General features: G+C 46.2%; 1 long non-coding RNA gene across 4 annotated transcripts in view; it reads left to right on the plus strand.

Annotated features, from left to right (window-relative positions):
- LOC142602083 (uncharacterized) overlaps positions 1 to 17,384 on the plus strand; it is a 68,256-nt gene that overhangs the window by 46,262 nt on the left and 4,610 nt on the right. For 3 of the 4 annotated variants that reach the window (XR_012835756.1, XR_012835753.1, XR_012835754.1), the window contains one exon: positions 15,987 to 16,245. This is a non-coding gene — a long non-coding RNA (uncharacterized LOC142602083). Of the gene's footprint in view, positions 1 to 9,551; positions 9,654 to 15,986; positions 16,246 to 17,384 lie in introns of those variants that run through there. The other variant, XR_012835755.1, reaches the window with a different exon arrangement.

The raw sequence follows: 17,384 nt of genomic DNA on the forward strand, positions 1-17,384 counted from the left end.
CCTGGCTCCTCCATATGGCCTTCACCTTTGAGTACTATTGATTAACTAGTACCTAGTTTGCCATATGATCTGAGTTCCTCTTACACCTTTCTCCTCTTTATCTAATGAGGTTGGTTATTTTAACCCTTTGAGTGGGAACTTACTCAATTAGTGGCTGGTACCTCTTCTGAAAAGCTTTAAGCTAAGGAAGCAAGCAAGAGAGACTGAAGAACCTGGGAGTGAAAGCCAAACTCTTTTGAACTGTTAAGGCTCTGAATTCTGTGTGTTGAAGTAGCATCTAGTAGCTGTATTCCAGCTAGGAGCGAGGGGCCTGCGGTGCAAGGCACAGGACCAGCACGTAACGAGAGGGCTGCTCCTGCCCTGAAGAACTTGCAGCCTGAATAGAGAACACAAAGAATGGGAGGAAAACTAGAGGCACAAAGAAAAGAGATGACTTGGCCAAGATTGAGCAGTAAATCAGTGGCAGAACTTCGAAGAGTTCCCTTGAGTCCTAATCTGGTGACCTTTCTAGTGGGGCAGGCTGCCTCTGGCTTTTCACTGAAGTGTGCAAAGCATTGGCTTTTGATTTGCAAATAGATTAGAGAATACAGCATCTTGTGCCAAAAACTCCAGCACAAAGTTAACATTGCCTGATGGTGTCTCATATTGTTCCAGAATGCATAGAGGATTAATTCTCAGCAGGATATGAAAAATTAATGCAAATTTAAACTTCTGAAAAGTAGGAAATATAAAGGTTTATACTACACTGTCAAAATAACCTTAACTCTGCCCTGTTCCAGAATTGCTGCTATATGTGCTCATACAGACTGAGTCTCAAGGAAAATTCAAGAAACAAGGCACAAGAAAGCATCCAGTACAGACTAATATTGGTGCTGTCTGAGCATATCCCATCAAGAGAGATGGAACAGGAAGCAGTATGTTCTCTTAAGTTTCTTTGTACCTCCTTTAAAGCCAGGAAGACCTCACTAGACTGCCTGACCTTATCTATACTTATACCTATTCAGACTTTTTCTAATTCATCTGTATTGAGCCAAATACACTGAGATTTTCCACAGCATCTTCAACAAAGGCACAAGTTCAGATCCCAAGTGCAGTAGTTTCAGACAGAGAAACTATTGTCTGGTTGTTTTCAGGGGCTCTGCTCCTCCCTTGCACAGTCACCACAAAGTTGGCTTGCTAACCTTGGCATGCTCAGGAGAGAGGATGCATTTTGGGATGCTGAGGCATGCCAGTTTAGGAGTGCTTAGAACAGTCCACCTAAAACCAGAAAGCGATGCTTTGTTTTATCTGTGGCAGAGCTGAGATTCCTCTAATGCATGGATGAATTTAACCAATGCCCCTTTTACTTTTGTGAGAAATGATTTAGCAATGATGCAAACTGGTCATGGTTTAGAGAACAGTTTGGCTCTTTAGGCCTTGTGATCCCTCCCCATCTATCAGCAAGGTGTTTACAGGTCAACTTCCCCCACCAAGAGCAAATCAATATATTTATTTAGTCACGATGGTTTCCCACAGAGAGAAAGGGCTAGCAGGGGTCTGTAGACCCAGCAGCACCCACAGAGATGTTCTTGGTAGATGGCTGCAGGGGACCAGACAGCTGGCAGGGCACTTGTGGTCACTGTTCCCATCGTGATGGTAAGGAACTGGGTGCAGGACTCCCAAATATCCCTTGGAGTTTGCTCAAAGCACTGAACCCCTGTGAGTGCCTCAGCTCCTCACTTGGCAATGCTGCTCCCTTTGCCTCTCTTACTTATTCAGCTTGGAAGCAATTTGGGCAGGGTTTGGTGCTCATTCCATATGCCCTGGGTATTATGCTTAAGTGTAATATGCTGGTATAAGCCCTATTCCCTGTTTTTACTGAGTCAGGGCTGGGAGAATGAAAAATCCTCTTTTCTCACCTGCAGCGCACCTAATTCTTGTTACCCACTAAGCAGTGAGCTGGGTAGGGAGAGCTTAGGCTCTTGTGTTACTTAATCACATTTGGTATTATAGCTGAGTGAAATGTTCATGGGGAGCCATTTATTAGATGTCTTTTCCCTTTATGTGCTCAGGTGCTTTGAGGAACTTCCTAAATTTACCCACTGGGCAGCTCTCGGTCAAATCATTCCTCCGGAAGAGTTTCAGCCCTGGATTAATAACAGCTTGAGTGCAAACACGATTCGCTCATTTTGACTGGATGCTGAAAATCTTGTGTCATTCTCTTGCCTGGACAAGGGCAGTGGTTTTTATCTTTCTTAAAAAGAAGAAATAGCAAGGGAGAGGAAATAATGTACAATGGATGGCAATCGCAAGTTATTTGTGTAATGAACAATATCCTTGCAATGCTTCCACATCACTGGGACTAAAATCCAGATGCTGAAGGAAAAGTGACTGAAAGGGGACACCCGTACAGCCTACCCATCCAGAGTTGTGCCATCTGGTCCTCATCCCTTGCACCTCAGGACTTTTCAGTCATGACATGGTTTTATTGTCTCCGTCCCATGGTGATGCAACATCTCTATCTCATGGTGGGAACTGAGGCACAGGCTACATGAAATGTCTTGCCCCGTGGTTAGCTGGAGTCAGGCTCCAAGTCATTTATAACGGTTTCTTCACTGCCACTGGGCACATTTCCGTGGGTGAGATTTTTTTGTTTTTTCAGGGTAGGAGGAGGTTCCCTAACATGTTCTGATATCTCGAAGGGACACGGACTCCCATTTCTGCTTGGTCTCTATACTGCTGTTTCCTAGAAACCAAATATCTGTCCATGTTCTTTACACCCTTCCCTACAGACCCGCTACCGGCTACTGTCAGACCCAAAATACTGCACTGCTTGGACATTTGGTCTTATGTAATATGGCGTTTATGTTCTTATGAGGTTTTGGGAGCTTTTCTGTTTTTCATTGTGGTCTCCAGTGAGTAGGCAACATGCAAAATGACCCCACCAAATTCGGCGGTTTTGCCAAATGTGTCTTTTAAACACTTTCTCTTCCACGCAATTCTGCCTCCAGCGGGATCGGCAGTTGATTGAGCACTCTAGCACCCACTCTAAAAGTCTTTACTAGGTCTATGTTGTGCATTCATCATAGGACTACAAGTCCCACTAGCATAAATAAGAGTTGTGCAAGTGAAATGTCAGATCCTGAAATCCTGATTATTTTTAATGGCCAAAAGAAGCTGCTAGAGTAACAGAATCTGATCTTCCATGTAAAACTGGCCTCAAAATTTCTTCTGGTAATTGTTGGCCTGATCCCAGCCACTTTTGGTTGCGCTGGAGAAGGCATGCGGATACCTCATCAACAATGGCCAGGAGGTGGGTATAGGTCTTTGGCAGAGGAGGGGGCAGTGGAAAGGAGGAGAGGCACACAGCGGAGCCGAGGTAGTACAGCAGTAGCCTTTTAACGGGGATGTGGTTTCCAGAATGTCTCCCTCTATTTCTGGCAAAAGATGTCAGGGCCAATGAATCCTGGAAGCCATCAAGTGCAAGTTTGGATATGTTCTCCCTCCGTTTTCCAGCTCTTCTGAAGGAGAAATGACTGCTACAGCACTGTCCCATCCCTGAGCAGCTATTTGGCAACCTCCTCCTTACATCAACACTGCAGCTGGTTTGCACGCTATCTGCCGACCATTTTCTTCTCCTCAACCCTTATGCCCTGAATGGATCAAACTTTAGAATTTACGAAGTGTCAGATGTCCTATTGAAAACTGAACATGGATTAAAAAACTGCTGGAAAGCTGGTGGAAATTGCTAGAAAGCAGCATTATTTATCCACTGGAAAAGTACACCACAGCCAATGTGAGGGCAAGCACCACATCTCCTGGATCCCCTGTCATCCTCTCAGCCCCTGCTGAATTTGATGTTTGCTCACGGTCAACTGGCCACTTTTGGCTCCTGGCTCTGTGCTGCATCCCCTTGTTGATGGCCATGTTCTGCAGCAGGACCAGCCAGCTTCAGGAAAGAAGGGGTAAGCCTCCCTTCTGGCACAGGTTCAGGTCAGGGCCTCTCTCTTTCCCCATCAACACTCTTGGGTCCCGCAGTTTCTTTGTGGTGACTGAGACCCTCAGATCCAAGAGGTTTCAGGAGTTGGGCAAGGTCAGAATTTTAATGTGGTGTATCTCTCACCTGGAAAAGTGTTGCAAAGACATGAAGTCATTGCTAGAGCTGCTTGGAAAATTTATTTTGCATGTTTTTTTCTGCCACAGAAGGCAAATATATTCAAACTGAAATTGTTTGTGGGAAAGGGGATAGTTTAAGCAGGTTTTCCAGCTTACAAAAAGGTTGCAAGTCTTCTAAAACCATTTTCCTTTTTTTTTTTTTTCCAAGTGATTAGCAGGTTGGTTTTGTGTTTGTTTTTTTTTACATTGAAATAATATTTCATTTTAAAATTTAACTTAATTTTTACTAGAAAAGAGATTCAACAAAGAGGGAAAGGTCCAAATCGACTATTTAAAAATTATTTTTATCTGTACCAATTTTTCCTTTGTTTTGATTTGGTTTTGGTTTTCACCTGAAGGTCTGTGAACATATTCGAGATTTCCTCCCAGCTTTCTTTCTGATATGGAGTGGAACATCAGTTGAAATTTCAAAAACTTTTAGGAGAAAGGGAAAGTCTTCCCTACCAAGCTCTAGCTATGGCTTGAATACATCTTAAAACACTGACTGTCAGAAGCTGTGATCTGATTTACCAGGGAGGGTTTTCTTATGTTGTCACACACCTCTGAAGAGTAACAGGATTCCTGACGGTTTCCACCTGCGTGAGCTCTTAAACTTCTCCAAAATAGAGTATATTGTATTGTGGAGAGGGAGATGTGTTAAGGAGCTTACAGTCAGCCAGGAAGATTTGTAAACAGAATTATGTGAGATTGGAGTCAGTGAGTAAGAATAATGACATGTAGGAAAGGATTGGGAAATAAGAAGTTAGGGATGACTTGGTGTGAAGGTCCACACCGAGCAATCACCCGTGGCCAACAGCAAATGCACGGGGGAGCTTCGAAGCAGAGGACAAGCAGGTCTCCAGTGGAGACTCCAGCCATAGAGGTTTGCAGCTCAGGGTGTTCTGGAGTCAGGAGCTTCACTTTTTTGTTTAAAGGCATGGCTAGGAAATCTCAAAATGCAATGTGAATTCATATAAACTGCTCACTAAGCCTAATGGAAAAGATCCTGTGGCACCTTATTTGTTCAAGCATTTTTCTTTTCTCTACCTTTCACTTATCCACAGTTTACTTTCTAGACCAAGCATGCCAGCCCTTTGTTTTTGACTTTTGTCAAAAAAAAAAAAATTTTTTTTGAGTAAACCTTCACCGTTTCTTCCACTGAAGTTTCAATTAAAAAAAAAAAAAAATCTCAAACTGCAGTTTTTAATCATTTATTTCACCCCACTTTTAACCTTATTTCTACCCTAGCAGAGTAGGTGATTGGAGAGATGAAACGCAGTGTGTCTTTGTTCCTGAAGAACATCATCTGCCCTTTCTTGTCCCGCATATAAATCTCATTGATGTACCTTGCCCTTTACAACGTGGTAAGACTGAGTGACCAGCATACACTCAGCAGAGAAGGTGGGGAGGGTGTAAGTACAGAGTTTCCAAATGACCCCAGAGAAGTGTAGAAATCATGTTGTTAACAACCATACTCTATGTGGCAGCAATCCAGGGTCCTGTAATTAGATGTGAATATTACAGTTGGCTTCGAAACGCTATAGAAATTAGAAATTGCTGTCTGTTGGGGAATTAGAGCATCCTTTTATTGGACAGGGGGAGAGCAGATTGGTGGTGGGGTCGTTTCATGTTTTTGTATTCCAGGCAGTTTGCCCGCTCTAGAGGAAGCTATTTATTGATCTCTGACTGCGAGGGTTAATAAATATCTCTTCAGACTGGTTCAAACTCTGGCCAGGTCACTCTGAGGCAGATGATAACTGCTTCTTAACCAGAGGCACTCTAGTGAACCAGCCAGGAGAGGCTGCCTAGGTCTGGTCTGCAATAAGAAACAGGAGTGTGAGGGTCCTTGACCTTCCCACAAGTCTCTGGTGTTTGGGTAGTTTGAATTTAATGCATATGAAGTCCTTTTTTTTATTATATGGCATTGCAGTCAACAGCTTTTTTTCCCATCCCTTCACATTTCCCGTTATACATCCATGCCACCTTCGGTGGGGGGAAGCGTCTGCTTGGCAAACAGGCTGGTTTCATTACGCTGCCTCCTCCCCTCGCCTCCTGAAGGACATCTTCATTGGAAGACTCCCTGTGTGGAAATCAGCTTATGCTCCACACAATATGTGAAAGCCCTCTGGAAGGATTTTATGAGAGGTCACACATTCGAGCCTGTCTGTCACTGGCCACCCGGGGGTGGCCACCCCACCCTCCTGCCTCTCCGGGACTTGCCTTTTGATTCCTCACCCTGAGCAGCAAATGCCTCTGCTTCAATAGGCATAATTTCCAATTGTCTCCATGCGCTTTGGAAGTCTCTCTATCACACCCTGAACAAATATGCCTCTTTTTTTTTTTTTTTAATTTGTTCTTCTGAACTCACTGCTGAATAATCGGTTCTTTCCCCACTGCCATGTTTCTGCTCTAATCAAGGACAGATTCTTGTGAAAATAGATTGGTCTTCCCCCCCGCAATGTGTGTGTGTCTGTTTTTTTAAAAATAATTTCCTAGAACTGGTAGATTTGGCTGGCCCTCAGGTCTCTCCTGATGCGGGAGGGTTAAAGGGAGAGCTGGGTGGCCTGTTTGCTCTCGACTTTAACCATTTCATCATCTGCAGAGAAAACCCTTTCCCCTACTCTCCTTCCTCAAGAGGCTCTGTCTCAGCACGTGTGGTGTAGGAAGCCCCACTGAAACCTCAGCAGCAGCTTTGGGCTCAGGTAATGCCTCCTGCCAGCCTTGTCAGGCAGCCCTCAACACGTGGGTTCATCCCAAGAGATGCTGGCGCTGGGTGCCATCGGCTCCCACTGGCGATGCCAGGACTCAAGGCAGGAACCCTTTTCCAGCATCATGCACACACCCTGAAGGCCTGAAGCTCTTGACAATGAGTTTCGTCGTTGAGGACATCACCTTCCCAGGTTCCCTGACCTCTTGCTGGATGTGGAAAGGACCAATTCACACCTTCCTGCAAGGGTGCTGGGTGCCTGGCAGGGGGACAGCAGGGCCAGATGCGGCCTCTCGTCTGGAGGAAGGTGAACTTCTGCAAAACCTGAGGAGGGCACTAGAGAAGTGCAGAAATGTTGAGACAGGGGCTTGGCCAGCCAGTGCATGTGGCTGCCATCTGCAGAGTCCCCAGCTCCTGGTGCTGGGCTTTTCCTGGGAGGGTGAGGTGAAGAGAGGAGGGAAAAAACCTGTTCTCAGACTTTTTTGTGTGTTGTGGAGCAGCTAAGGTCTTATCAACACTTCCCTCCGTGTCCGAGCCGTGATTACTGAGCCTTCACGTGTACACACTGGGTGTATATGTGTATAAAAATATATGGCTGTATAATTAGAACCAGCCAAGAATATTTGGCTGAAATGGTGGTGGAGGGGGGGATGTCGGGGGTGTCCAAATATACCGATTTGTCGGAGCCAGAACTCTTCATGGGAAGTGTCAGGTTTGATGAATTTCCCATTTAGGGAAAAAAAAAAAACAATCCAGAAGAAAAAGAAAGAAAGAAAAGGTTTTGACATATTTTAAACATTCCAATGTAGCGTTTTTAAACCATCACCTCCCAGCCTCATTTTTTTCTGCTCGCAGAGGTTTTTGAGATCATTCTGAATCAGGCAGAACAGGGATTTGAAGCGTGGCCAATGTCCTAAACACCAACTAAACAGCATCAGTCAGTCTCTCTCCTTTTCCCCAAGAAAAGCTTCCTGATAAAACTGGTTGAAGCTGAAATATTCCACAGGGTTGCGTCAACTTTAGCCAAATGGTATATTTGACTAGATGAGGTGGTAGCCACTTCTAATTAAAATGTTTCCATCGCCTTCGTACTTGAATGGCTCTTCCCATCCCCAAGATGCACCTACCATCCTGCCTTAAAGCAGCTCTTGGTCGAGTCCCTTAACCGAGCTGGTCTTTTCTGAGTCTCCACATTTCCCCGTATCTTTCCATCTTCCCAGAAAGGCTCCTTGCCTTTTTAGTGCTGCAAAGCCTCCGCCTTGCCACAGGAACATAAGGTCGGGGGGACGGCCAGGCTGGCAAAGGCAGAGATGAGCAAACGTCAGGACTTGTAGGAAACCCATGCAGAGAGGTGTTGGGGATTTAGGACCCACCTGCCTGGAGCATCAAAGCCATTAGTTAGGACCATGTCCATTGGTGGGGGTCGGCCTGAGTGCCACGTGGCCGGTGCTTTTGCCCAAACTATTATTCATGCTTGTCTAGGTAGACAGCCCTTGCACTGGAGCCCAGATCCTCAAAGGTTTGGCTAGACTGGAGAATCAAATGCCTAAATACCTTTGAGGATCGCAGCCTTAGTCACTGCATCCACAGCCAGCTTTAAATCTACTCTGGAGAACTTATAAATGCTTCTTTATAAGCTTTTTGAGCTGGACTCTGACCCCGACTGGCTTCATCTTGGCAGCGCTGAGCGCCTCAGCCTCCCTCCTTGCTCCCCCCTCTGTGCGGAGGGGCTCTGGGGGGGGGGGGGGGCTGGCGGCAGCTCCTCTCTTCCTCCAGACCCTTGAGCGAAGCCATCACCTGAGTCGCTGTTTCAGTAGGTCACTGCAGAATGGGCTAAGCGGGGGTCGGCAGTGTGAGCTACAGCTGAACAAAAAGGTTATATATATATATATATATATTCATATTTAAATAATATATAGCTATCCCTATATGTTTCTGTATATTTAAATATACCTATTATTCTCATGCCAGTGAGAATAACTAGTTCAAACCTGGGCTGAAGAGCTGGGGAGAAAGCATCCATTCCTGGTGTTGATCCGTGCTGGGCGACACCCTCATGGGTGACAGCGGCTTGTCACTGTACCAACACCTGCATTTGGGAGCAGTGGGAGGGACACAAAACATAAAACAGCTCTCTTGGGACCTATGAAAAGGCTTTCCCCAGAGGTAGGTCACACTGGAGCTGCCATCTGCAATGTTTCCTGCACCTTCCTTGCCGCGGTCAGGTACAAGCTCCTGTATTAAGCAGAAGTCCAGATTCAATCCAGCTTGAATATATATTATTGTTCTCTTTTTTTCTGTCACATCCATGTCCCCCTTGAAGCATATTTCCCTTCCTGCATTCTTTAGCATTAAATTGCAAATGGCAGTCTCTTTAGATATAGTACTAAGTGATAAATAACAGCAAAAATAATGCAAGCAAGAAATGATAAATGCAGTGTTAAAAGGAACTTATACTGTGAATTATTCAAATGTTAATGGAGTACTTCTAAGTGTTGATAACATTTCCCCATCTTTGGGATCAATGTTTGAATTTATCTTTTTTTTTATGTCATGATAAACTCAAGTCTAAACCCAGATGGAGGTCACGGGATTGGTCTGGGACCATCCAAACTGAAGATCAAATCAAAGTGCCGTGGTGCTGGGAAGCCTTCCTGTGAGGGTGCCTGACTGAACCCCGGCAGAGCAGAGCAGAGCCCAGCTGAGCAGAGCAGAGCAGAGCAGAGCTTCCCAAGAAGCGTGCAGACAGCAGTGATGCTTCCAGGGGAGCCTGACCGTCTGGAGCAGAACTTCTGGTGGCCCCGCAGCCCAGGTAGGCTCGGCGTTGCAATGCCAGCGAATTGTGCCTCCATACTTCCCCCCCCAAAACACCATCAGTTCCTGACCCACTTTTGTCTCCAACAAAACCTTTTCTATTCTTACTTTTCCTGCTCCTTGCCCTGGTTTTCTGCTTGCTTTACATGCTATGTCTCTGCATGTATATTCAGGGCCTATATTCTTTTTATGGATGTTTTCTTGTAAATATGTTTTTTTGGCTGCAGTCTGCCCATTACACATCCAAAGGACACTTGATTGGCAAGTGTCTCCAAATCAACAGGAAAATCGACTGCATGCTACTCTTTTATTTTCTTCCCCAGAGATCTGCTTGGACTCCCTCCTCCTCTGAGCCAATGCTTAGGCCTGCCTGCTCCACTCAGACATTTAGGGAGCTTTAAGGATGTTCCACATTGATTTTTAGGTCCCTGGGAGCCCTGGGAAGCAGAGGGCTGTCGAAGCACATTGCGCCGTACAACGAGGCTGCGCATGACTGCCCCGGTGTTCTCACGCGAGGTCCGTGGCAGAGCTAGCCGTGCCAGGGGATGCGCAGCCGTGCCAAGGAAAGGTGCTGTGACCAGCTCATGCGCTGGAGCAGGACAGCATCCCCAGAGCAGGACAGCATCCCCGGAGCCAGCGCAGGCAGCAGCTCCCGGCAGCTCAGGCAGCCGCATGAGCTGCACCGTCAATGCTGCTGCTTCTCATTTATTCACCTGCTCTTTTTTTTTTTTGTTTTTGGTTGTTGTTTTCCCCCCTCCACTCTTGCAGTCAGATTTCCCTCAGACAGGACCTCCCCGCAGCGGTCTCTGCGTGTGTTGTTCCCTCTGCTGAGCTCTAGGCGCTGCGTAGGGGTGGGCTGGGGGCTGAGTTTGCCCGAAGGGCATTGCTTTGTACCTACCAGATGTGCTGAATTTCTCACTCTGGCTCCCTCTGAGCAGCCCCCTGCTTCCTCTTGACCTTGCTGTAATTTAGACTCTCAGCCTTTTGCCAGTCCCTGCAGCTGATTTATTCTCCTGATGTTTAATGTTGAATTTGCCTCTTTGGAGGAAGGTTATAGCCACCTTGGAAATATTTGCAGAGCAGAACTTCTCTTTTTTTTTTTTTTTTTTATTATTTATTTTTTTCTCACTCCTTGAGAGCAAACTAGTGTTACGGTATGTGGCTAGCCTGCAGTTCCCCAGCTAGCAAATTCTCTGCTGGTCAGATCTCTATGTGAGCATTTGCGTTCTGTCATTAAGCCTTTAGAGATCCTGCCAGCCATTGGTTTGGCATCCAGTCATTCTCAGCAGGACTGGTTGCCTGTATCCTGTCTTTAGCTAATGCTCTGTCAACCACAGGGGGAAACTCAGCCAACAAGATCTCTATCAGCCTTTCAAGGACCAGCAGTTCTGCCATGTGGACTGGAGTCCTGCACTCTGGCCTGATCTATTTATTAAAGAGCTCTGCCAATCAGTAGACCTTGTCAAAAATAATGTTTCCCCTTCTCTCCCTCCTCCCTGGAAAATGTTGATGTGAGTGACAAAATGTTTGTTTTCATTGACTTATTCCATGGAAATTTACAGGTTCCATTGGAAAATGAAGGATATGTTTTCAGCTCTTGAAGATCTTTCACTTTGAGGCTTTTCAGATTTTCAATAAAAGAAAAATAATTGAAAAATTTCAAGGAAAGGCACTAAACACTGTGAATACATGGATTTCACTAAATGCCCACCTTTCCAGCAAGATTGCTCTTTGCTTACATTCACTAGTGACTGAATGTCTTTCCTATCACAAAGGTGCTCCTGCAGAATGACTGTAAGGCTTGCTGTGGCATACATTGCCATCTCCTTTTCTGGACAGTGTTGGTTACCTCTTGCCATCCCCTTAGGACCCATAGTTGTCCTATATTGCTGGTTGACTTGACACATACAAAATGATCTCTTTTCTTGACAGAGTCTCCTGTCTGTCTTACCATCTGGATGACCTTCAAGCATTGTTTCAGAAAGGGTGTTATTTATTTGGAAGACAGGTGGAATTGCGTGGCTTCAATTCTTCTCAGCAGAGACCTTGATCTAGTTGCCATTTCCTTCTTCCAGTGTGGACTAGCTGTGGTCATGTAAGCCATAACCAGTCTTCACCTTTGTGTTTGAGAGACCACGTCTGAACGGAGAGGGAACCATCCTAGCCACTTCAGACCCAGACAGGGCGTTTCACTTCACTTGCTATTGAGATGTACAGAAATCTGTGACAAAGTCAAGTAGTTAACACAGGTGTCTAGTCTTGCATTTTGACCACAAAATTATCCTTTCTTGCTCATCCAAGCACATCTGGTCCTGCCTTCCCCTCCCACCAAACCCTTGTCCCAATACCCTTCCAGTCATAAACATGTACACAGGAGCATGTCTTTGATTTTATCCAGGCCATGGACTTCCTACTTTATGGACCAGAAAGTGAGGTATTGCATCACATCCAGCTCATTAGGCTCTGCTCTGCTGTACAAGCGTGAGGGAAGGTGGAGAGGGTTGATCAGATAAAGCCTGGAACTGCTCCATTAGTGAGACGTGCTCACAAAGCCACTGGGATCACTGGAATTAAGCTTTAAAATATTCTGAGCAAATATTGTCCTAGCCCAGTTCTGAGAATTGCCTTTGTGTGTGTGCGTGTGTGTGTGTGTGTTTTAGCCAGATGCTCTGGCTCAGCCTCCTTGAGCTTGGCAGAGGGCTCTTTTCAGAAACTTGGACCTGTGGCTTTAGCACCTAGTGGCTTCCTCTGAGCTTGTCTCCAGCTTGGTTGGCAAATATCAGCCAGTCCTTTAACAATGCGTCCGCTCTGGGAGCAGCTGCAGTGGTAGGAGAAAGCTTTGGAAACCAAAGACCCTTGCCAGTACAACGCATCTCTCTCTCTTGCCTGCCCTGCTCTGGAGGTGCAAGCCTCCAGGAACAAAATACCTGCTGCTCCCTGGCTGTATGTGCTGTGTAGCCTGTTGGCCATAGGGCTCCTTGTCCCTAGAAGACATGCCCATCAGCTGTCTTCTGGCCTCCAGTACCTCTGAAGTAGCTTGACTCCAAGAGACTGGTCATTATAAAGCCGGTAGGAGAGGAAGAGGGTAGGTGCCTCTCCTGCTCCATACTTGCTCTATCATAGCCCCATACAAGCTGCTTTTGCAAGGGGAAGCAGGGGGATGTGGAGTACCAGCTGAAGCAGTAAGAGGGCAGGGAGAGAGGCACATCTCATCATGTCTCTCTGTGCCTGATCACCCTCTTCTCTGTTTCCTGGCTGGTAACTTCAGGATTCATCACACGGCAGCACAGGTAGAGGGAGACGGAGGGCGAGCTGCAGACTGGCGTGCTGGAGAGGGCATGATGCTGCAGACCCCCAGCCATCACACCGCACCAACAAGGAGAAGAGCCACAGGGCCATAAGCCAGATAATGACAACCGAATATGCCAGTAGTAGAGCTGACCAGCAGGTCTTCACATTCCTACGTCCTCTTCCAGTCTCATGCGTCCATTTCCCTGTGACTGGCACTGGGAAGGGGACACATGAGTTGGTTTTGGTTAGTGTGAACCCTGGGGCGGTTGGTGCTTCCCTCCAACACCTCTCTTGTGCCATGTACAAAACTGCCAAAGAGCTGGTGGGGGAAACATGGGAAGAGTGGTTTTTCCTTTGGAGAATGCAGTTCTGCAAAATGTCTTAAAACATTTTTAGGATGAAAAGTGCTAATTTTTTAATCCTAAAATAACTTCTAAAAATGTGGAGCATTAGGTAATATAAATTGTAAAGTAAATAAGTTCAACCAGTCTTGACTAGATTTGAAAAGAAAATATTTTTTTTTCTTCCACAGAGAATTTAGTCATATTCAGGTTTTATCCTGGCTTTGAAGAGAAAATCCTTCTGGTCCAAATTACAGACCCGCACTTTTTTGGTGAAACAAAGTTTTGGTCCACCGTGGAACTTAGTGAGAAGATTTTGCTTTAGGATCAAACCCTATTAATGCTGCATAACCACGCCATTCAGTTGGAATCCTCTTATAAAAGGCTCAGTCACCCACCTGGAAAATGGGAAAAGTGCCATGTAGCTGATGTGACTGATCACGCGACATGCAGATTGAATCAAGCATGGTATCAGTGAGGAAAAGGAACAGCCCTGTGGGTAGGGCAGTGGTCTGGGACATGAGATCTGGGTTCTCTGTTCCCTGCAAACTGTCCCTGTGGCCACGGCCCCATCACCTGAGATCATCCTTGTTAGATAGCGGTCCCCCACGGCTGTTACTGCATTGGCAATGGATGTCAATGTGCCATTAGTACCGATTAAGTGCACTATCTATGCAAAGGCCCAACCTGATGACGAAGGAGGTGATGGAGGTGACTTGGTATGAGGTATCAGCTCCCCCACCACAAGGAAACGTGCAAGCCTTTTTCCTCTTGGCTCCTATTTCCTTACTGAAGCCTCAGGGGGAGCCAGAAGAAACACAGTGGGTGGATTCTGCAGGAAGCTCACAAGTCAAGGGGCTGGTGGGACATGAGACCTGATGGGCTTGGGAGTGGATAGGAGTAAACCCAGCAAGGGTTGGTGAGGCCAGCAAGTTTTATTTTTGAAGCAGAGCAGAGAGAGAGGGAAGAAGGGAAGGAGGGAACAGCTGTAAGGACATTTTTGTTGCTGACTGGTCCAAAGGAATGTGTATAAACAGCTTTAGATGTATTTTCCTAAGCATGCTAAGTGTATTTATTGCCTGCTCTAATTGGTCCTGCCTCAAGTTAGCCAGGACTAAGAGTTCCCATGGGAAGTACGCTTCACTGACTCAAATGGTCTGAAGACTGGTGTTTGCAGTGCGACCTGTGTTAATGATTGCCCCTGAGCTGTCCTTTCTCACAACCTCCTGCCAGAGCACCCAAGGCAAGCGCAGATTTGGCCCTGTCTGAGGGTCCACCGGCCGGGTGGCTTTATCACAGGGCATCAGCAGGGCCCGGCTAGCACCAGCGCTGGAGCCAGCAGCACAGGTGTAAATGGCTGCATCTCCCTCTCAGGAAGGCTGGTCCACATGGCCGAGGCAGAGGATGCTTGAATTGATCTCCCGAGATGGCCGCAAACTCCTTCACTCAACCCGAGCAAGTTGCCGGCAAAGGCTCCCTGAGCAGGGACTGCATTTTCCCAATGTAGTGGTTCCCGTGCAGGCACCAACAACCAAAGGTGTTTTTGCATGTGCAAACACCCCTGCATGCACACAAAGTGTTCGTTTCCACTATAACCTGGATGGCCACTTTTTCTGAAGAGTTCAGTGCAAGCAGATAGCAAAGGGGGGGAAGCATAAAACAGTTTCTCATTGCAAAATGTCATTTTGATGGAACTAACATTTTTGGCAAAGCCAATATAAATTTCAATGTTTTGTTTTGTTTATTTTAAAAAAACCAAACACAGAAAATGTCCAAATATGTAATATTGACATTTTCAGAACCAAATGTTTTGCTACTTCATCCTAGCACAGTTCTTAAAATTTGAATTAACATTTTCATAAAAATACTACAAAGAGACTAAAGGAAAAAGAAGTTTTACGTTCTTCTAAAGTACTTGGCCTTTCCACAAATTTTAGATTTTTTATTATGACTCGAGACTTGAGCCCATCCATCAAAGAGAAAATGAGATGCCCTCTTTTGGGAAATACATATTTACCCTACTGGCTAAGCCAGATAGTTGTGAAAATGTTTCCAAAGAGTCATGCCCATGGTTGGTGGTCTTTTGGGCTGTCGGCAGCCTCCTGCCAGCTGAGCTGTGCATATGCCTGTAAAATGCATCCTTGGCAGGTTACCGGCACCATTGGCTTCCCCACACAGGGAGCGTCAGGGCGGAGGTAGGCTAGAACCCAGGCTGTCGCCTCATTTCCAAAACCAAGATAAAGCAAAAATTTAATCAAGCTGCTGGACTTCTAAGAATTGCGCTTTCTGAAGATGCTTAAGGGCAAGAAGAGTTGAGGGAGGGAGGAATTTGGGGGAATTTGGTTGTACCTTGGCTAGATATAAGAGCATGGTGTGGGGACGGCCGCTGCCTTGCTTGTTGCCAAGCCATGGGGCCAGCAGAAGGTGTTGATGGGAAGGACTGGTGTGGCTCTAACTATTGTTAAGCTTCCATGTAAATACTGGCTATAAGTATTGAATACGATTGCAATTCTCCATCGTCCATTATATTGCTTTGGATATACAAAGAGAACCCAGAGTGAATAAAAAACTGAGCAGTGGGTTTGTGTTTGGTGACCCTGGATGCTAACCTGGGCTTGGGGACTCCTGCAAAGCTTGGTTTGTAGAGGTGCTGAGCCTCTGGTTTCCCTTCTGTTTCACTGCCAACTTTTTTTTCAAAGCTCTCTTCAGCATTTCCTGAGTCCCACCAGCTTCTGACGTGTTGGACACAGCTCACAGGACCTGGTGGCAGAGCCTCCTCACGTGCCCAGGAGGTGATGCAAGTCACACCCGTCATTCAGCAGAAGATGTTGCAATAGGGCAATGAGGAAATTTGCCCAGGACCACTGAAGGGAATCAGTGACAAAGGAGACATGGAAAAATCAGCCCTCAGAAGAGACTAGATGGCTGCCACCAGCAAGATTGACCTTCAGGAGGTGGGTGAGTAGAGGACCAGGAAGATGTAGTGTGTGGCGTCACACGTGCCACACGTGCCAGCCCTCCAGGACCTTTCCAGGAGCTGTTTTAATTTTGTGTAGAAGTTGATGCTCTGAGCCTTGAAGACCCCCTGTTCAGTCCCTCAGGGCAGTGCTAGCAGGGTTTGCTGCCCATGGTCCAAAAGAAGTTGGATTTTAAGGCTGGCTGGCAGGGGTACGAAAGCCTTGAATAAATCCAGTCTGCTTTTTGACTTCTTTTCCCTTGAGTCGTTCTCCGCAGCACTTTTTTCCCTTGCCATCCCTTCCATGACGTCTCTCTCTCTCCCCCTCCCTCCTCCTGTGGCCCCCCACCAGCCCCAACTCCAGCCTTTCCCTGAGTGTCCCAGTTAGGAAGCGAAGAGGTAACTACGTGCCAGCTAGTACCTTCTTATCTAGTCACGGTATGTTCCCCTAAGGGAATTTTTGGCCTGGGATTGTATGTGTGTGTGTGTGTTTTTTTATATGCTTTATTTTTATCACAGAAAGGATAGACAGTACATTATGTTTTCAGTCCAGGAGGTTACACATTAGATAAGAGACAGGCAGATATACTACAACTGCTCCAGCCCATGGAGTTATGTTCCTGAGATAGCACTGGGAACGTAACAGGTAAATTGCTTCCAACTCCCCACGTTCAGGCAGTGAATTTTGTGTCAACAAATCCAGATCCAAGTAGAGATTTTGATGTCGATGTTCCCGCAACCAGAGAATAAAGTCCATGGTGCTCCCTCCATCTCCGCTGCACTTGTACCTTCTCTTCGGCCCCAGCCTCCCATCTCCCCCATCCCATCTGCTCCTCCTCCAGCTTCATCCTCACCCCTCTCTGTCCATCTCTGATCTGGTGCGGTTCAGCAGTCACCTTGGGTTCCTCCAGGAACACAGCTAGATTCAAAAGGGAACAGGGGTGTGTGTAGGAAATGGTGGTGTCAACAACTTCCTAATAGCAAATATTAACAAAAGTTAGGAAAGGGAATTTTTTAATAATTATATTTTGGTATTAACAGCTAGTATCAGAGCTGGTAAATCTGTGCCTACTTTTGGCACCTTTCTTGAACTATCTGGGCTACTTAATGCTGGAGACTGCACACTAATGTTTAAAGGATT

This window comes from Balearica regulorum, chromosome 5, assembly GCF_011004875.1.
Source record: "Balearica regulorum gibbericeps isolate bBalReg1 chromosome 5, bBalReg1.pri, whole genome shotgun sequence".
NCBI lineage: Eukaryota > Metazoa > Chordata > Aves > Gruiformes > Gruidae > Balearica > Balearica regulorum.